At 55.9% G+C, this 19,311-nt stretch overlaps 1 protein-coding gene across 1 annotated transcript in view; it reads right to left on the bottom strand.

The window, feature by feature from the left end:
• LOC140735823 (RNA-binding protein MEX3B-like) overlaps positions 1–19,311 on the bottom strand; it is a 213,083-nt gene that overhangs the window by 155,974 nt on the left and 37,798 nt on the right. The window lies entirely within an intron of this gene.

Genomic DNA, 19,311 nt, shown 5'->3' with positions numbered 1-19,311 from the left:
GTTTGTCCTACCCTCGTACACCGAGGTCCCTCTGTCCCTCAGTACTCCCTACCGTTCACAGTGTGTGTCCTACCCTAGTACAGCGAGGTCCCTCAGTACTCCCTACCTTTCACAGTGTGTGTCCTACCCTCGTACACCGAGGTCCCTCTGTCCCTCAGTACTCCCTACCATTCACAGTGTGTGTCCTACCCTTGTACATCGAGGTCCCTCTGTCCCTCAGTACTCCCTACCGTTCACAGTGTGTCCTACCCTTGTACAGCGAGGTCCCTCTGTCCCTCAGTACTCCCTACCGTTCACAGTGTGTGTCCTACCCCTGTACACCGAGGTCCCTCTGTCCCTCAGTACTCCCTACCGTTCACATTGTGTGTCTTACCCTTGTACACCGAGGTCCCTCTGTCCCTCAGTACTTCCTACCGTTCACAGTGTTTGTCCTACCCTTGTACACCGAGGTCCCTCTGTCCCTCAGTACTCCCTACCGTTCACAGTGTGTGTCCTACCCTTGTACACTTTGGTCCCTCTGTCCCTCAGTACTCCCTACCGTTCACAGTGTGTGTCCTACCCTTGTACACCGAGGTCCCTCTGTCCCTCAGTACTCCCTACCATTCACAGTGTGTGTCCTACCCTTGTACACCGAGGTCCCTGTGTCCCTCAGTACACCCTACCGTTCACAGTGTGTGTCCTACCCTTGTACACCGAGGTCCCTCTGTCCCTCAGTACTCCCTATCATTCACAGTGTGTGTCCTACACTTGTACACCGAGGTCCCTCTGTCCCTCAGTACTCCCTACCGTTCACAGTGTGTGTCCTACCCTTGTACACCGAGGTCCCTCTGTCCCTCAGTACTCCCTACCGTTCACGGTGTGTGTCCTATCCTTGTACACCGAGGTCCCTCTGTCCCTCAGTACTCCCTACCGTTCACAGTGTGTGTCCTACCCTTGTACACCGAGGTCCCTCTGTCCCTCAGTACTCCGTACCGTTCACATTGTGTGTCCTACCCTTGTACACCGAGGTCCCTCTGTCCCTCAGTACTCCCTACCGTTCACAGTGTGTGTCCTACCCTTGTACACCGAGGTCCCTCTGTCCCTCAGTACTCCCTACCGTTCACAGTCTGTGTCTTACCCTCGTACACCGAGGTCCCTCTGTCCTTCTGTACTACCTACCGTTCACAGTGTGTGTCCTACCCTCGTACACCGAGGTCCCTCTGTCGCTCAGTACTCCCTACCGTTCACAGTGTGTGTCCTACCCGTGTACACCGAGTTCCCTTTGTCCCTCAGTACTCCCTACCGTTCACAGTGTGTCCTACCCTTGTACTCTGAGGTCCCTCTGTCCCTCACTACTCCCTACCGTTCACAGTGTGTCCTACCCTTGTACACCGAGGTCACTCTGTCCCTCAGTACTCCCTACCGTTCACAGTGTGTGTCCTACCCTTGTACACTGAGGTCCCTCTGACCCTCAGAACTCCCTACCGTTCACAGTGTGTGTCCTATCCTCGTACACCGAGGTCCCTCTGCCCTTCAGTACTCCCTACCGTTCACAGTGTGTGTCCTACCCTCGTACACCGAGGTCCCTCAGTACTCCCTACCTTTCACAGTGTGTGTCCTACCCTCGTACACCGAGGTCCCTCAGTACTCCCTACCTTTCACAGTGTGTGTCCTACCCTCGTACACCGAGGTCCCTCTGTCCCTCAGTACTCCCTACCATTCACAGTGTGTGTCCTACCCTTGTACATCGAGGTCCCCCTGCCCCTCAGTACTCCCTACCGTTCACAGTGTGTCCTACCCTTGTACAGCGAGGTCCCTCTGTCCCTCAGTACTCCCTACCGTTCACAGTGTGTGTCCTACCCCTGTACACCGAGGTCCCTCTGTCCCTCAGTACTCCCTACCGTTCACATTGTGTGTCTTACCCTTGTACACCGAGGTCCCTCTGTCCCTCAGTACTCCCTACCGTTCACAGTGTTTGTCCTACCCCTGTACACCGAGGTCCCTCTGTCCCTCAGTACTCCCGACCGTTCACAGTGTGTGTCCTACCCTTGTACACCGAGGTCCCTCTGTCCCTCAGTAGTCCCTACCATTCACAGTGTGTGTCCTACCCTTGTACACCGAGGTCCCTCTGTCCCTCAGTACTCCCTATCATTCACAGTGTGTGTCCTACCCTTGTACACCGAGGTCCCTCTGTCCCTCAGTACTCCCTACCGTTCACGGTGTGTGTCCTACCCTTGTACACCGAGGTCCCTCTGTCCCTCAGTACTCCCTACCTTTCACGGTGTGTGTCCTATCCTTGTACACCGAGGTCCCTCTGTCCCTCAGTACTCCCTACCGTTCACAGTGAGTGTCCTACCCTTGTACACCGAGGTCCCTCTGTCCCTCAGTACTCCCTACCGTTCACAGTGTGTGTCCTACCCTTGTACACCGACGTCCCTCTGTCCCTCAGTACTCCCTACCGTTCACAGTTTGTGTCCTACCCTCGTACACCGAGGTCCCTCTGTCCTTCTATACGACCTACCGTTCACAGTGTGTGTCCTACCCTCGTACACCGAGGTCCCTCTGTCCCTCAGTACTCCCTACCGTTCACAATGAGTGTCCTACCCTCGTACACCGAGGTCCCTCTGTCCCTCAATACTCCCTACCGTTCACAGTGTGTGTCCTACCCTCGTACACCGAGGTCTCTCTGTCCCTCAGTACTCCCTACCGTTCACAGTGTGTGTCCTACCCTCGTACACCGAGGTCCCTCTGTCCCTCAGTACTCCCTGCCATTCACAGTGTGTGTCCTACCCTCGTATACCGAGGACCCTCTGTCCCTCAGTAATTCCTACCATTCACAGTGTGTGTCCTACCCTTGTACACCGAGGTCCCTCTGTCCCTCAGTACTCCCTGCCATTCACAGTGTGTGTCCTACCCTCATACACCGAGGTCCCTCTGTCCCTCAGTACTCCCTACCGTTCAGTGTGTGTCCTACCCTTGTACACCAAGGTCCCTCTGTCCCTCAGTACTCCCTACCGTTCACAATGTGTGTCCTACCCTCGTACACCGAGGTCCCTCTGTCCCTCAGTACTCCCTGCCATTCACAGTGTGTGTCCTACCCTTGTACACCGAGGTCCCTCTGTCCCTCAGTAGTCCCTACCGTTCACTGTGTGTCCTCTCCTTGTACACCGAGGTCCCTCTGCCCCTTAGTACTCCCTACCGTTCACAGTGTGTCCGACCCTTGTACAGCGAGGTCCCTCTGTCCCTCAGTACTCCCTACCGTTCACAGTGTGTGTCCCACCCCTGTACACCGAGGTCCCTCTGTCCCTCAGTACTCCCTACCGTTCACATTGTGTGTCTTACCCTTGTACACCGAGGTCCCTCTGTCCCTCAGTACTCCCTACCGTTCACAGTGTTTGTCCTACCCCTGTACACCGAGGTCCCTCTGTCCCTCAGTACTCCCTACCGTTCACAGTGTGTGTCCTACCCTTGTACACCGAGGTCCCTCTGTCCCTCAGTAGTCCCTACCATTCACAGTGTGTGTCCTACCCTTGTACACCGAGGTCCCTCTGTCCCTCAGTACTCCCTATCATTCACAGTGTGTGTCCTACCCTTGTACACCGAGGTCCCTCTGTCCCTCAGTACTCCCTACCGTTCACGGTGTGTGTCCTACCCTTGTACACCGAGGTCCCTCTGTCCTTCAGTACTCCCTACCTTTCACGGTGTGTGTCCTATCCTTGTACACCGAGGTCCCTCTGTCCCTCAGTACTCCCTACCGTTCACAGTGTGTGTCCTACCCTTGTACACCGAGGTCCCTCTGTCCCTCAGTACTCCCTACCGTTCACAGTGTGTGTCCTACCCTTGTACACCGAGGTCCCTCTGTCCCTCAGTACTCCCTACCGTTCACAGTCTGTGTCCTACCCTCGTACACCGAGGTCCCTCTGTCCTTCTATACTACCTACCGTTCACAGTGTGTGTCCTACCCTCGTACACCGAGGTCCCTCTGTCCCTCAGTACTCCCTACCGTTCACAATGAGTGTCCTACCCTCGTACACCGAGGTCCCTCTGTCCCTCAATACTCCCTACCGTTCACAGTGTGTGTCCTACCCTCGTACACCGAGGTCCCTCTGTCCCTCAGTACTCCCTACCGTTCACAGTGTGTGTCCTACCCTCGTACACCGAGGTCCCTCTGTCCCTCAGTACTCCCTGCCATTCACAGTGTGTGTCCTACCCTCGTATACCGAGGACCCTCTGTCCCTCAGTAATTCCTACCATTCACAGTGTGTGTCCTACCCTTGTACACCGAGGTCCCTCTGTCCCTCAGTACTCCCTGCCATTCACAGTGTGTGTCCTACCCTCATACACCGAGGTCCCTCTGTCCCTCAGTACTCCCTACCCTTCACAGTGTGTGTCTTACCCTTGTACACCGAGGTCCCTCTGTCCCTCAATACTCCCTACCGTTCACAGTTTGTCCTACCCTGGTACACCGAGGTCCCTCTGTCCCTCAGTACTCCCTACCGTTCACAGTGTGAGTCCTACCCTTATACACCGAGGTCCCTCTGTCCCTCAGTACTCCCTACCATTCACAGTGTGTGTCCTACCCTGGTACACCGAGGTCCCTCTGTCCCTTAGTACTCCCTACCGTTCACAGTGTGAGTCCTACCCTTATACACCGAGGTCCCTCTGTCCCTCAGTACTCCCTACCGTTCACAGTGTGTGTCCTACCCTTGTATACCGAGGACCCTGTGTCCCTCAGTACTCCCTACCGTTCACAGTGTGCTTCCCACCCTCGTACACCGAGGACCCTCTGTCCCTCAGTACTCCCTACCGTTCACAGTGTGAGTCCTACCCTTATACACCGAGGTCCCTCTGTCCCTCAGTACTCCCTACCGTTCACAGTGTGTGTCCTACCCTTGTAAACCGAGGTCCCTCTATCCCTCAGTACTCCCTACCGTTCACAGTGTGTTTCCTACCCTCGTACACCGCGGTCCCTCTGTCCCTCAGTACTCCCTACCATTCACAGTGTGTGTCCTACCCTCGTACACCGAGGTCCCTCTGTCCCTCAGTACTCCCTACCGTTCACAGTGTGTGTCCTACCCTTGTACACCGAGGTCCCTCTGTCCCTCAGTACTCCCTACCGTTCACAGTGTGTCCTACCCTCGTACACCGAGGTCCCTCTGTCCCTCAGTACTCGCTACCGTTCACAGTGTTTGTCCTACCCTCGTACACCGAGGTCCCTCTGTCCCTCAGTACTCCCTACCGTTCACAGTGTGTGTCTTACCCTTGTACACCGAGGTCCCTCTGTCCCTCAGTTCTCCCTACCGTTCACAGTGTTTGTCCTACCCTCGTACACCGAGGTCCCTCTGTCCCTCAGTACTCCCTACCGTTCACAGTGTGTGTCCTACCCTTGTACACTTTGGTCCCTCTGTCCCTCAGTACTCCCTACCGTTCACAGTGTGTGTCCTACCCTTGTACACCGAGGTCCCTCTGTCCCTCAGTACTCCCTACCGTTCACAGTGTGTGTCCTACCCTTGTACACCGAGGTCCCTCTGTCCCTCAGTACTCCCTACCGTTCACAGTGTGTGTCCTACCCTTGTACACCGAGGTCCCTCTGTCCCTCAGTACTCCCTACCATTCACAGTGTGTGTCCTACCCTCGTACACCGAGGTCCCTCTGTCGCTCAGTACTCTCTACCGTTCACAGTGTGTGTCCTACCCTCATACACCGAGGTCCCTCTGTCGCTCAGTACTCTCTACCGTTCACAGTGTGTGTCCTACCCTCATACACTGAGGTCCCTCTGTCGCTCAGTACTCACTACCGTTCACAGTGTGTGTCCCACCCCTGTACACCGAGGTCCCTCTGTCCCTCAGTACTCCCTACCCTTCACAGTGTGTGTCCTACCCTTGTACACCGAGGTCCCTCTGTCCCTCAGTACTCCCTACCCTTCACAGTGTGTGTCTTACCCTTGTACACCGAGGTCCCTCTGTCCCTCAGTACTCCCTACCGTTCACAGTTTGTCCTACCCTGGTACACCGAGGTCCCTCTGTCACTCAGTACTCCCTGCCGTTCACAGTGTGAGTCCTACCCTTATACACCGAGGACCCTGTGTCCCTCAGTACTCCCTACCGTTCACAGTGTGCTTCCCACCCTCGTACACCGAGGACCCTCTGTCCCTCAGTACTCCCTACCGTTCACAGTGTGAGTCCTACCCTTATACACCGGGGTCCCTCTGTCCCTCAGTACTCCCTACCGTTCACAGTGTGTGTCCTACCCTTGTACACCGAGGTCCCTCTGTCCCTCAGTACTCCCTACCTTTCACAGTGTGTTTCCTACCCTCGTACACCGAGGTCCCTCTGTCCCTCAGTACTCCCTACCATTCACAGTGTGTGTCCTACCCTCGTACACCGAGGTCCCTCTGTCCCTCAGTACTCCCTACCGTTCACAGTGTGTGTCCTACCCTCGTACACCGAGGTCCCTCTGTCCCTCAGTACTCCCTACCGTTCACAGTGTGTCCTACCCTCGTACACCGAGGTCCCTCTGTCCCTCAGTACTCCCTACCGTTCACAGTGTTTGTCCTACCCTCGTACACCGAGGTCCCTCTGTCCCTCAGTACTCCCTACCGTTCACAGTGTGTGTCTTACCCGTGTACACCGAGGTCCCTCTGTCCCTCAGTACTCCCTACCGTTCACAGTGTTTGTCCTACCCTCGTACACCGAGGTCCCTCTGTCCCTCAGTACTCCCTACCGTTCACAGTGTGTGTCCTACCCTTGTACACCGAGGTCCCTCTGTCCCTCAGTACTCCCTACCGTTCACAGTGTGTGTCCTACCCTTGTACACCGAGGTCCCTCTGTCCCTCAGTACTCCCTACCCTTCACAGTGTGTGTCTTACCCTTGTACACCGAGGTCCCTCTGTCCCTCAGTACTCCCTACCGTTCACAGTTTGTCCTACCCTGGTACACCGAGGTCCCTCTGTCCCTCAGTACTCCCTACCGTTCACAGTGTGAGTCCTACCCTTATACACCGAGGTCCCTCTGTCCCTCAGTACTCCCTACCGTTCACAGTGTGTGTCCTACCCTTGTACACCGAGGACCCTCTGTCCCTCAGTCCTCCCTACCGTTCACAGTTTGTCCTACCCTTGTACACTGAGGTCCCTCTGTCCCTCAGTACTCCCTACCATTCACAGTGTGTCCTACCCTTGTACACTGAGGTCCCTCTATCCGTCAGTGCTCCCTAACGTTCACAGTGTGTCCTACCTTGTACACCGAGGTCCCTCTGTCCCTCAGTACTCCCTACCGTTCACAGTGTGTGTCCTACCCTTGTACACCGAGGTCCCTCTGTCCCTCAGTACTCCCTACCGTTCACAGTGTGTTTCCTACCCTCGTACACCGAGGTCCCTCTGTCCCTCAGTACTCCCTACCATTCACAGTGTGTGTCCTACCCTCGTACACCGAGGTCCCTCTGTCCCTCAGTACTCCCTACCGTTCACAGTGTGTGTCCTACCCTCGTACACCGAGGTCCCTCTGTCCCTCAGTACTCCCTACCGTTCACAGTGTGTCCTACCCTCGTACACCGAGGTCCCTCTGTCCCTCAGTACTCGCTACCGTTCACAGTGTTTGTCCTACCCTCGTACACCGAGGTCCCTCTGTCCCTCAGTACTCCCTACCGTTCACAGTGTGTGTCTTACCCTTGTACACCGAGGTCCCTCTGTCCCTCAGTACTCCCTACCGTTCACAGTGTTTGTCCTACCCTCGTACACCGAGGTCCCTCTGTCCCTCAGTACTCTCTACCGTTCACAGTGTGTGTCCTACCCTCATACACTGAGGTCCCTCTGTCGCTCAGTACTCACTACCGTTCACAGTGTGTGTCCCACCCCTGTACACCGAGGTCCCTCTGTCCCTCAGTGCTCCCTACCCTTCACAGTGTGTGTCTTACCCTTGTACACCGAGGTCCCTCTGTCCCTCAGTACTCCCTACCGTTCACAGTTTGTCCAACCCTGGTACACCGAGGTCCCTCTGTCCCTCAGTACTCCCTACCGTTCACAGTGTGAGTCCTACCCTTATACACCGAGGTCCCTCTGTCCCTCAGTACTCCCTACCGTTCACAGTGTGAGTCCTACCCTTATACACCGATGTCCCTCTGTCCCTCAGTACTCCCTACCGTTCACAGTGTGTTTCCCACCCTCGTACACCGAGGACCCTCTGTCCCTCAGTACTCCCTACCGTTCACAGTGTGAGTCCTACCCTTATACACCGAGCTCCCTCTGTCCCTCAGTACTCCCTACCGTTCACAGTGTGTCTCCTACCCTTGTACACCGAGGTCCCTCTGTCCCTCAGTACTCCCTACCGTTCAGAGTGTGTTTCCTACCCTCGTACACCGAGGTCCCTCTGTCCCTCAGTACTCCCTACCATTCACAGTGTGTGTCCTACCCTCGTACACCGAGGTCCCTCTGTCCCTCAGTACTCCCTACCGTTCACAGTGTGTGTCCTACCCTTGTACACCGAGGTCCCTGTCCCTCAGTACTCCCTACCGTTCACAGTGTGTCCTACCCTCGTACACCGAGGTCCCTCTGTCCCTCAGTACTCGCTACCGTTCACAGTGTTTGTCCTACCCTCGTACACCGAGGTCCCTCTGTCCCTCAGTACTCCCTACCGTTCACAGTGTGTGTCTTACCCTTATTCACCGAAGTCCCTCTGTCCCTCAGTACTCCCTACCGTTCACAGTGTGAGTCCTACCCTTATACACCGATGTCCCTCTGTCCCTCAGTACTCCCTACCGTTCACAGTGTGTTTCCCACCCTTGTACAACGAGGTCCCTCTGTCCCTCAGTACTCCCTACCATTCACAGTGTGTGTCCTACCCTAGTACACCGAGGTCCCTCTGTCGCTCAGTACTCTCTACCGTTCACAGTGTGTGTCCTACCCTCATACACTGAGGTCCCTCTGTCGCTCAGTACTCACTACCGTTCACAGTGTGTGTCCCACCCCTGTACACCGAGGTCCCTCTGTCCCTCAGTACACCCTACCCTTCACAGTGTGTGTCCTACCCTTGTACACCGAGGTCCCTCTGTCCCTCAGTACTCCCTACCCTTCACAGTGTGTGTCTTACCCTTGTACACCGAGGTCCCTCTGTCCCTCAGTACTCCCTACCGTTCACAGTTTGTCCTACCCTGGTACACCGAGGTCCCTCTGTCCCTCAGTACTCCCTACCGTTCACAGTGTGAGTCCTACCCTTATACACCGAGGTCCCTCTGTCCCTCAGTACTCCCTAACATTCACAGTGTGTGTCCTACCCTGGTACACCGAGGTCCCTCTGTCCCTCAGTACTCCCTACCGTTCACAGTGTGAGTCCTACCCTTATACACCGAGGTCCCTCTGTCCCTCAGTACTCCCTACCGTTCACAGTGTGTGTCCTACCCTTGTATACCGAGGACCGTGTCCCTCAGTACTCCCTACCGTTCACAGTGTGCTTCCCACCCTCGTACACCGAGGACCCTCTGTCCCTCAGTACTCCCTACCGTTCACAGTGTGAGTCCTACCCTTATACACCGAGGTCCCTCTGTCCCTCAGTACTCCCTACCGTTCACAGTGTGTGTCCTACCCTTGTAAACCGAGGTCCCTCTGTCCCTCAGTACTCCCTACCGTTCACAGTGTGTTTCCTACCCTCGTACACCGCGGTCCCTCTGTCCCTCAGTACTCCCTACCATTCACAGTGTGTGTCCTACCCTCGTACACCGAGGTCCCTCTGTCCCTCAGTACTCCCTACCGTTCACAGTGTGTGTCCTACCCTTGTACACCGAGGTCCCTCTGTCCCTCAGTACTCCCTACCGTTCACAGTGTGTCCTACCCTCGTACACCGAGGTCCCTCTGTCCCTCAGTACTCGCTACCGTTCACAGTGTTTGTCCTACCCTCGTACACCGAGGTCCCTCTGTCCCTCAGTACTCCCTACCGTTCACAGTGTGTGTCCTACCCTAGTACAGCGAGGTCCCTCAGTACTCCCTACCTTTCACAGTGTGTGTCCTACCCTCGTACACCGAGGTCCCTCTGTCCCTCAGTACTCCCTACCATTCACAGTGTGTGTCCTACCCTTGTACATCGAGGTCCCTCTGTCCCTCAGTACTCCCTACCGTTCACAGTGTGTCCTACCCTTGTACAGCGAGGTCCCTCTGTCCCTCAGTACTCCCTACCGTTCACAGTGTGTGTCCTACCCCTGTACACCGAGGTCCCTCTGTCCCTCAGTACTCCCTACCGTTCACATTGTGTGTCTTACCCTTGTACACCGAGGTCCCTCTGTCCCTCAGTACTTCCTACCGTTCACAGTGTTTGTCCTACCCTTGTACACCGAGGTCCCTCTGTCCCTCAGTACTCCCTACCGTTCACAGTGTGTGTCCTACCCTTGTACACTTTGGTCCCTCTGTCCCTCAGTACTCCCTACCGTTCACAGTGTGTGTCCTACCCTTGTACACCGAGGTCCCTCTGTCCCTCAGTACTCCCTACCATTCACAGTGTGTGTCCTACCCTTGTACACCGAGGTCCCTGTGTCCCTCAGTACACCCTACCGTTCACAGTGTGTGTCCTACCCTTGTACACCGAGGTCCCTCTGTCCCTCAGTACTCCCTAGCATTCACAGTGTGTGTCCTACACTTGTACACCGAGGTCCCTCTGTCCCTCAGTACTCCCTACCGTTCACAGTGTGTGTCCTACCCTTGTACACCGAGGTCCCTCTGTCCCTCAGTACTCCCTACCGTTCACGGTGTGTGTCCTATCCTTGTACACCGAGGTCCCTCTGTCCCTCAGTACTCCCTACCGTTCACAGTGTGTGTCCTACCCTTGTACACCGAGGTCCCTCTGTCCCTCAGTACTCCGTACCGTTCACATTGTGTGTCCTACCCTTGTACACCGAGGTCCCTCTGTCCCTCAGTACTCCCTACCGTTCACAGTGTGTGTCCTACCCTTGTACACCGAGGTCCCTCTGTCCCTCAGTACTCCCTACCGTTCACAGTCTGTGTCTTACCCTCGTACACCGAGGTCCCTCTGTCCTTCTGTACTACCTACCGTTCACAGTGTGTGTCCTACCCTCGTACACCGAGGTCCCTCTGTCGCTCAGTACTCCCTACCGTTCACAGTGTGTGTCCTACCCGTGTACACCGAGTTCCCTTTGTCCCTCAGTACTCCCTACCGTTCACAGTGTGTCCTACCCTTGTACTCTGAGGTCCCTCTGTCCCTCACTACTCCCTACCGTTCACAGTGTGTCCTACCCTTGTACACCGAGGTCACTCTGTCCCTCAGTACTCCCTACCGTTCACAGTGTGTGTCCTACCCTTGTACACTGAGGTCCCTCTGACCCTCAGAACTCCCTACCGTTCACAGTGTGTGTCCTATCCTCGTACACCGAGGTCCCTCTGCCCTTCAGTACTCCCTACCGTTCACAGTGTGTGTCCTACCCTCGTACACCGAGGTCCCTCAGTACTCCCTACCTTTCACAGTGTGTGTCCTACCCTCGTACACCGAGGTCCCTCAGTACTCCCTACCTTTCACAGTGTGTGTCCTACCCTCGTACACCGAGGTCCCTCTGTCCCTCAGTACTCCCTACCATTCACAGTGTGTGTCCTACCCTTGTACATCGAGGTCCCCCTGCCCCTCAGTACTCCCTACCGTTCACAGTGTGTCCTACCCTTGTACAGCGAGGTCCCTCTGTCCCTCAGTACTCCCTACCGTTCACAGTGTGTGTCCTACCCCTGTACACCGAGGTCCCTCTGTCCCTCAGTACTCCCTACCGTTCACATTGTGTGTCTTACCCTTGTACACCGAGGTCCCTCTGTCCCTCAGTACTCCCTACCGTTCACAGTGTTTGTCCTACCCCTGTACACCGAGGTCCCTCTGTCCCTCAGTACTCCCGACCGTTCACAGTGTGTGTCCTACCCTTGTACACCGAGGTCCCTCTGTCCCTCAGTAGTCCCTACCATTCACAGTGTGTGTCCTACCCTTGTACACCGAGGTCCCTCTGTCCCTCAGTACTCCCTATCATTCACAGTGTGTGTCCTACCCTTGTACACCGAGGTCCCTCTGTCCCTCAGTACTCCCTACCGTTCACGGTGTGTGTCCTACCCTTGTACACCGAGGTCCCTCTGTCCCTCAGTACTCCCTACCTTTCACGGTGTGTGTCCTATCCTTGTAAACCGAGGTCCCTCTATCCCTCAGTACTCCCTACCGTTCACAGTGTGTTTCCTACCCTCGTACACCGCGGTCCCTCTGTCCCTCAGTACTCCCTACCATTCACAGTGTGTGTCCTACCCTCGTACACCGAGGTCCCTCTGTCCCTCAGTACTCCCTACCGTTCACAGTGTGTGTCCTACCCTTGTACACCGAGGTCCCTCTGTCCCTCAGTACTCCCTACCGTTCACAGTGTGTCCTACCCTCGTACACCGAGGTCCCTCTGTCCCTCAGTACTCGCTACCGTTCACAGTGTTTGTCCTACCCTCGTACACCGAGGTCCCTCTGTCCCTCAGTACTCCCTACCGTTCACAGTGTGTGTCTTACCCTTGTACACCGAGGTCCCTCTGTCCCTCAGTTCTCCCTACCGTTCACAGTGTTTGTCCTACCCTCGTACACCGAGGTCCCTCTGTCCCTCAGTACTCCCTACCGTTCACAGTGTGTGTCCTACCCTTGTACACTTTGGTCCCTCTGTCCCTCAGTACTCCCTACCGTTCACAGTGTGTGTCCTACCCTTGTACACCGAGGTCCCTCTGTCCCTCAGTACTCCCTACCGTTCACAGTGTGTGTCCTACCCTTGTACACCGAGGTCCCTCTGTCCCTCAGTACTCCCTACCGTTCACAGTGTGTGTCCTACCCTTGTACACCGAGGTCCCTCTGTCCCTCAGTACTCCCTACCATTCACAGTGTGTGTCCTACCCTCGTACACCGAGGTCCCTCTGTCGCTCAGTACTCTCTACCGTTCACAGTGTGTGTCCTACCCTCATACACCGAGGTCCCTCTGTCGCTCAGTACTCTCTACCGTTCACAGTGTGTGTCCTACCCTCATACACTGAGGTCCCTCTGTCGCTCAGTACTCACTACCGTTCACAGTGTGTGTCCCACCCCTGTACACCGAGGTCCCTCTGTCCCTCAGTACTCCCTACCCTTCACAGTGTGTGTCCTACCCTTGTACACCGAGGTCCCTCTGTCCCTCAGTACTCCCTACCCTTCACAGTGTGTGTCTTACCCTTGTACACCGAGGTCCCTCTGTCCCTCAGTACTCCCTACCGTTCACAGTTTGTCCTACCCTGGTACACCGAGGTCCCTCTGTCACTCAGTACTCCCTGCCGTTCACAGTGTGAGTCCTACCCTTATACACCGAGGACCCTGTGTCCCTCAGTACTCCCTACCGTTCACAGTGTGCTTCCCACCCTCGTACACCGAGGACCCTCTGTCCCTCAGTACTCCCTACCGTTCACAGTGTGAGTCCTACCCTTATACACCGGGGTCCCTCTGTCCCTCAGTACTCCCTACCGTTCACAGTGTGTGTCCTACCCTTGTACACCGAGGTCCCTCTGTCCCTCAGTACTCCCTACCTTTCACAGTGTGTTTCCTACCCTCGTACACCGAGGTCCCTCTGTCCCTCAGTACTCCCTACCATTCACAGTGTGTGTCCTACCCTCGTACACCGAGGTCCCTCTGTCCCTCAGTACTCCCTACCGTTCACAGTGTGTGTCCTACCCTCGTACACCGAGGTCCCTCTGTCCCTCAGTACTCCCTACCGTTCACAGTGTGTCCTACCCTCGTACACCGAGGTCCCTCTGTCCCTCAGTACTCCCTACCGTTCACAGTGTTTGTCCTACCCTCGTACACCGAGGTCCCTCTGTCCCTCAGTACTCCCTACCGTTCACAGTGTGTGTCTTACCCGTGTACACCGAGGTCCCTCTGTCCCTCAGTACTCCCTACCGTTCACAGTGTTTGTCCTACCCTCGTACACCGAGGTCCCTCTGTCCCTCAGTACTCCCTACCGTTCACAGTGTGTGTCCTACCCTTGTACACCGAGGTCCCTCTGTCCCTCAGTACTCCCTACCGTTCACAGTGTGTGTCCTACCCTTGTACACCGAGGTCCCTCTGTCCCTCAGTACTCCCTACCCTTCACAGTGTGTGTCTTACCCTTGTACACCGAGGTCCCTCTGTCCCTCAGTACTCCCTACCGTTCACAGTTTGTCCTACCCTGGTACACCGAGGTCCCTCTGTCCCTCAGTACTCCCTACCGTTCACAGTGTGAGTCCTACCCTTATACACCGAGGTCCCTCTGTCCCTCAGTACTCCCTACCGTTCACAGTGTGTGTCCTACCCTTGTACACCGAGGACCCTCTGTCCCTCAGTCCTCCCTACCGTTCACAGTTTGTCCTACCCTTGTACACTGAGGTCCCTCTGTCCCTCAGTACTCCCTACCATTCACAGTGTGTCCTACCCTTGTACACTGAGGTCCCTCTATCCGTCAGTGCTCCCTAACGTTCACAGTGTGTCCTACCTTGTACACCGAGGTCCCTCTGTCCCTCAGTACTCCCTACCGTTCACAGTGTGTGTCCTACCCTTGTACACCGAGGTCCCTCTGTCCCTCAGTACTCCCTACCGTTCACAGTGTGTTTCCTACCCTCGTACACCGAGGTCCCTCTGTCCCTCAGTACTCCCTACCATTCACAGTGTGTGTCCTACCCTCGTACACCGAGGTCCCTCTGTCCCTCAGTACTCCCTACCGTTCACAGTGTGTGTCCTACCCTCGTACACCGAGGTCCCTCTGTCCCTCAGTACTCCCTACCGTTCACAGTGTGTCCTACCCTCGTACACCGAGGTCCCTCTGTCCCTCAGTACTCGCTACCGTTCACAGTGTTTGTCCTACCCTCGTACACCGAGGTCCCTCTGTCCCTCAGTACTCCCTACCGTTCACAGTGTGTGTCTTACCCTTGTACACCGAGGTCCCTCTGTCCCTCAGTACTCCCTACCGTTCACAGTGTTTGTCCTACCCTCGTACACCGAGGTCCCTCTGTCCCTCAGTACTCTCTACCGTTCACAGTGTGTGTCCTACCCTCATACACTGAGGTCCCTCTGTCGCTCAGTACTCACTACCGTTCACAGTGTGTGTCCCACCCCTGTACACCGAGGTCCCTCTGTCCCTCAGTGCTCCCTACCCTTCACAGTGTGTGTCTTACCCTTGTACACCGAGGTCCCTCTGTCCCTCAGTACTCCCTACCGTTCACAGTTTGTCCAACCCTGGTACACCGAGGTCCCTCTGTCCCTCAGTACTCCCTACCGTTCACAGTGTGAGTCCTACCCTTATACACCGAGGTCCCTCTGTCCCTCAGTACTCCCTACCGTTCACAGTGTGAGTCCTACCCTTATACACCGATGTCCCTCTGTCCCTCAGTACTCCCTACCGTTCACAGTGTGTTTCCCACCCTCGTACACCGAGGACCCTCTGTCCCTCAGTACTCCCTACCGTTCACAGTGTGAGTCCTACCCTTATACACCGAGCTCCCTCTGTCCCTCAGTACTCCCTACCGTTCACAGTGTGTCTCCTACCCTTGTACACCGAGGTCCCTCTGTCCCTCAGTACTCCCTACCGTTCAGAGTGTGTTTCCTACCCTCGTACACCGAGGTCCCTCTGTCCCTCAGTACTCCCTACCATTCACAGTGTGTGTCCTACCCTCGTACACCGAGGTCCCTCTGTCCCTCAGTACTCCCTACCGTTCACAGTGTGTGTCCTACCCTTGTACACCGAGGTCCCTGTCCCTCAGTACTCCCTACCGTTCACAGTGTGTCCTACCCTCGTACACCGAGGTCCCTCTGTCCCTCAGTACTCGCTACCGTTCACAGTGTTTGTCCTACCCTCGTACACCGAGGTCCCTCTGTCCCTCAGTACTCCCTACCGTTCACAGTGTGTGTCTTACCCTTATTCACCGAAGTCCCTCTGTCCCTCAGTACTCCCTACCGTTCACAGTGTGAGTCCTACCCTTATACACCGATGTCCCTCTGTCCCTCAGTACTCCCTACCGTTCACAGTGTGTTTCCCACCCTTGTACAACGAGGTCCCTCTGTCCCTCAGTACTCCCTACCATTCACAGTGTGTGTCCTACCCTAGTACACCGAGGTCCCTCTGTCGCTCAGTACTCTCTACCGTTCACAGTGTGTGTCCTACCCTCATACACTGAGGTCCCTCTGTCGCTCAGTACTCACTACCGTTCACAGTGTGTGTCCCACCCCTGTACACCGAGGTCCCTCTGTCCCTCAGTACACCCTACCCTTCACAGTGTGTGTCCTACCCTTGTACACCGAGGTCCCTCTGTCCCTCAGTACTCCCTACCCTTCACAGTGTGTGTCTTACCCTTGTACACCGAGGTCCCTCTGTCCCTCAGTACTCCCTACCGTTCACAGTTTGTCCTACCCTGGTACACCGAGGTCCCTCTGTCCCTCAGTACTCCCTACCGTTCACAGTGTGAGTCCTACCCTTATACACCGAGGTCCCTCTGTCCCTCAGTACTCCCTAACATTCACAGTGTGTGTCCTACCCTGGTACACCGAGGTCCCTCTGTCCCTCAGTACTCCCTACCGTTCACAGTGTGAGTCCTACCCTTATACACCGAGGTCCCTCTGTCCCTCAGTACTCCCTACCGTTCACAGTGTGTGTCCTACCCTTGTATACCGAGGACCGTGTCCCTCAGTACTCCCTACCGTTCACAGTGTGCTTCCCACCCTCGTACACCGAGGACCCTCTGTCCCTCAGTACTCCCTACCGTTCACAGTGTGAGTCCTACCCTTATACACCGAGGTCCCTCTGTCCCTCAGTACTCCCTACCGTTCACAGTGTGTGTCCTACCCTTGTAAACCGAGGTCCCTCTGTCCCTCAGTACTCCCTACCGTTCACAGTGTGTTTCCTACCCTCGTACACCGCGGTCCCTCTGTCCCTCAGTACTCCCTACCATTCACAGTGTGTGTCCTACCCTCGTACACCGAGGTCCCTCTGTCCCTCAGTACTCCCTACCGTTCACAGTGTGTGTCCTACCCTTGTACACCGAGGTCCCTCTGTCCCTCAGTACTCCCTACCGTTCACAGTGTGTCCTACCCTCGTACACCGAGGTCCCTCTGTCCCTCAGTACTCGCTACCGTTCACAGTGTTTGTCCTACCCTCGTACACCGAGGTCCCTCTGTCCCTCAGTACTCCCTACCGTTCACAGTGTGTGTCCTACCCTAGTACAGCGAGGTCCCTCAGTACTCCCTACCTTTCACAGTGTGTGTCCTACCCTCGTACACCGAGGTCCCTCTGTCCCTCAGTACTCCCTACCATTCACAGTGTGTGTCCTACCCTTGTACATCGAGGTCCCTCTGTCCCTCAGTACTCCCTACCGTTCACAGTGTGTCCTACCCTTGTACAGCGAGGTCCCTCTGTCCCTCAGTACTCCCTACCGTTCACAGTGTGTGTCCTACCCCTGTACACCGAGGTCCCTCTGTCCCTCAGTACTCCCTACCGTTCACATTGTGTGTCTTACCCTTGTACACCGAGGTCCCTCTGTCCCTCAGTACTTCCTACCGTTCACAGTGTTTGTCCTACCCTTGTACACCGAGGTCCCTCTGTCCCTCAGTACTCCCTACCGTTCACAGTGTGTGTCCTACCCTTGTACACTTTGGTCCCTCTGTCCCTCAGTACTCCCTACCGTTCACAGTGTGTGTCCTACCCTTGTACACCGAGGTCCCTCTGTCCCTCAGTACTCCCTACCATTCACAGTGTGTGTCCTACCCTTGTACACCGAGGTCCCTGTGTCCCTCAGTACACCCTACCGTTCACAGTGTGTGTCCTACCCTTGTACACCGAGGTCCCTCTGTCCCTCAGTACTCCCTAGCATTCACAGTGTGTGTCCTACACTTGTACACCGAGGTCCCTCTGTCCCTCAGTACTCCCTACCGTTCACAGTGTGTGTCCTACCCTTGTACACCGAGGTCCCTCTGTCCCTCAGTACTCCCTACCGTTCACGGTGTGTGTCCTATCCTTGTACACCGAGGTCCCTCTGTCCCTCAGTACTCCCTACCGTTCACAGTGTGTGTCCTACCCTTGTACACCGAGGTCCCTCTGTCCCTCAGTACTCCGTACCGTTCACATTGTGTGTCCTACCCTTGTACACCGAGGTCCCTCTGTCCCTCAGTACTCCCTACCGTTCACAGTGTGTGTCCTACCCTTGTACACCGAGGTCCCTCTGTCCCTCAGTACTCCCTACCGTTCACAGTCTGTGTCTTACCCTCGTACACCGAGGTCCCTCTGTCCTTCTGTACTACCTACCGTTCACAGTGTGTGTCCTACCCTCGTACACCGAGGTCCCTCTGTCGCTCAGTACTCCCTACCGTTCACAGTGTGTGTCCTACCCGTGTACACCGAGTTCCCTTTGTCCCTCAGTACTCCCTACCGTTCACAGTGTGTCCTACCCTTGTACTCTGAGGTCCCTCTGTCCCTCACTACTCCCTACCGTTCACAGTGTGTCCTACCCTTGTACACCGAGGTCACTCTGTCCCTCAGTACTCCCTACCGTTCACAGTGTGTGTCCTACCCTTGTACACTGAGGTCCCTCTGACCCTCAGAACTCCCTACCGTTCACAGTGTGTGTCCTATCCTCGTACACCGAGGTCCCTCTGCCCTTCAGTACTCCCTACCGTTCACAGTGTGTGTCCTACCCTCGTACACCGAGGTCCCTCAGTACTCCCTACCTTTCACAGTGTGTGTCCTACCCTCGTACACCGAGGTCCCTCAGTACTCCCTACCTTTCACAGTGTGTGTCCTACCCTCGTACACCGAGGTCCCTCTGTCCCTCAGTACTCCCTACCATTCACAGTGTGTGTCCTACCCTTGTACATCGAGGTCCCCCTGCCCCTCAGTACTCCCTACCGTTCACAGTGTGTCCTACCCTTGTACAGCGAGGTCCCTCTGTCCCTCAGTACTCCCTACCGTTCACAGTGTGTGTCCTACCCCTGTACACCGAGGTCCCTCTGTCCCTCAGTACTCCCTACCGTTCACATTGTGTGTCTTACCCTTGTACACCGAGGTCCCTCTGTCCCTCAGTACTCCCTACCGTTCACAGTGTTTGTCCTACCCCTGTACACCGAGGTCCCTCTGTCCCTCAGTACTCCCGACCGTTCACAGTGTGTGTCCTACCCTTGTACACCGAGGTCCCTCTGTCCCTCAGTAGTCCCTACCATTCACAGTGTGTGTCCTACCCTTGTACACCGAGGTCCCTCTGTCCCTCAGTACTCCCTATCATTCACAGTGTGTGTCCTACCCTTGTACACCGAGGTCCCTCTGTCCCTCAGTACTCCCTACCGTTCACGGTGTGTG

This window comes from Hemitrygon akajei, chromosome 11 (assembly GCF_048418815.1).
Source record: "Hemitrygon akajei chromosome 11, sHemAka1.3, whole genome shotgun sequence".
Taxonomy (NCBI): domain Eukaryota; kingdom Metazoa; phylum Chordata; class Chondrichthyes; order Myliobatiformes; family Dasyatidae; genus Hemitrygon; species Hemitrygon akajei.
This window is presented reverse-complemented; position numbering and strand designations above follow the sequence as displayed.